The sequence below is a fragment of the Aplysia californica genome, unplaced genomic scaffold (assembly GCF_000002075.1).
Source record: "Aplysia californica isolate F4 #8 unplaced genomic scaffold, AplCal3.0 scaffold00033, whole genome shotgun sequence".
NCBI classification, from domain to species: domain Eukaryota; kingdom Metazoa; phylum Mollusca; class Gastropoda; order Aplysiida; family Aplysiidae; genus Aplysia; species Aplysia californica.
In genome coordinates this window covers 1,013,752-1,016,091 of record NW_004797303.1, presented here as the reverse complement: position 1 = coordinate 1,016,091, position 2,340 = coordinate 1,013,752, and positions in this window count along the sequence as shown.

Genomic DNA, 2,340 nt, shown 5'->3' with positions numbered 1-2,340 from the left:
GAGGTTGGGGGTAAATGTCCAAAGTTCAAAGGAGATAAAATACTATTATTTGAAAGAAAGAATAAATAGAAGAAAACAGGGGTTGGATGTTTGGTGGTTGGGGTGAGTGAAATGTGCACATAATGATAAGAATATCATTCTCACTTGTGGTTTTTATTTGTTTTGATATTTTCTTGTAAGCGTTTTACGGCACTTGCAAAAGTTTTAAATAATATTAGAGCACGGGACACATTAAACATTAATTTATTTTGGTAGGAATCAATTTTGAATTTTGCTCGGGTGGTAGCGGAAGCCTAGTCTTATCAAATTTTGTTGTTTTTGTTTTAGTAGAGGTTTTACGGCGCTCACAACTGCATAAGGTCCAAGGGGTGGATGTCAAAAGAGAAGTCTTTACAGGGAATCAGGCTTACTCTGCTCACCTTTCTAGCTTCAACAGCACAAAGTCTGCTTCGACTATCAAGGCACCCCGGAAATAGCGGGTCACAAGAGTTTGACAAACATACAAAAGAAGTAGAGGAGAGGACAAATGACGATAGTAATGATAAGGAATGAAAAGTAGCAGTTTCCAGTTGCAGTTCAGGCACAGTTATGAGCATGACATTTATGAATCAGCCCATTTACAATTTACAATTCTACTGTGCATAAGAACAAGTTAATGTCCCTCCTCTTTGGGAATGGCCTAAAGACACTACAGTCAGTGGGGGAGTGGGGGGGGGGTATCGATTTTAGGACCACCAAGAAATCTTTAACACGAGCAAGTCACACTAGAGATTGTTAGCCATTATCGGAGAAGATTAGGTGTTAGATCTTATTTACCCTAAGATCAAGCGTGTGGCTCAAAGACAGCAATAAGCAGGAGCAAACGACTAGAAGTAGAAAGGCAGCAGAAAGAGTCAGGAGCGCAGAGGGGGCAAAGTAGAGGGGAGGGGAGAGAAAGTGGAGATTAAAGCAAACAACAGAACCTGGTTAGAGAGCAGCAAAGAAGGTAAAAGGAGAACATTTTAGAAAAGAAAAAGGTACGTTGCTGCCAGGTAAACCTCTAGACAGCGAGACTCCCTTGACCATCAAAATAATAATCTTAACAACATTGATTATAATAACAATAAAAATAATAACAGTAACAATAACAACAATAACATTAATAATAATAGTAATAATAATAATGGTAATATTACTAATAATATTAATAATAATAATATTAATGATGAATCATAACAATATCAATAACAATAACAATAACAACAACAATAACAACAACAACAATAATAATAACAATAATAACAATAAAAACAATAATATAATAATAATAGTAATAATAATAATAATAATAATAACAATAATAATAATAATAATAATAATATGAGAAAAAAGAATAGTATAAGATTGTAATAATAATAAAATAGTGATATAATAATAACAATAATAATAATAATACTAATAATAACATAACAATAATATGTATGTCCAAACCTAGGGTAATGACAAGGAATATACAAGTCCTGTTGTGTTTGAAGAAAGTCATGTTTTTTGGTTCACTAGCCTACATCGCTCAGAGCTCTGTGGATGGAAGCCTCACACAACGGTCGGCAGGCTTCAGGCTTCTGGCAGACTTCTTACGGCTTCTATGGAGCAACGACATCGCCGCTCTATTGTTCTCTATGAGGGAAGAGAGGAGGGAAGAAAAGGTATTACACAACAGTATACTTATTTGTGGTTTTTAAAACAAATATTCTTCTCTGTCTCTGTATCTCTCTGTCTCCACTTCCTTTCCATTTTCCTCTTCTCTCAATCCACTCTCCTCTCTCTCTCTCTCTCTCTCTCTCTCTCTCTCTCTCTCTCTCTCTCTCTCTCTCTCTCTCTCTCTCTCTCTCTCTTTTTTTTCTTTCTCTCTCTATTTTTTTCTTTCTCTCTCTCTCTCTCTCTTTCTTTCTCTCTCTATTTTTTTCTTTCTCACTCTCAAGGTTTTGTTCTCTCGCCCCCCTCCCGCGACAGGTGTCGAGCATGTGGGGAGATTCAGTTCTATAAATTCACTGCTTTTGAATGATCTGTATTACCCGACTAATTCCCTATGTGCGTGGTAGACTGTGACTAATATAGTAATGTATCATTTCGAGCAAGGAAAGAGCAAGAGACAAGAGCATTAGGCCGACCTTCCATAGGAAGGTACATGGCTCACAACGTGTCGGCAGGTCTGCCCCCCTACAAATAGGACATGCGACATATCAGAACAGCATAGGCAGCCACACTTCCTTTCGTCAATCATGGATTCTTATGATGACGATCAGATATTTTGATTGCGCTAGCATTGCTAATAAATACAAGACGTAGAGAAAAAGCGCA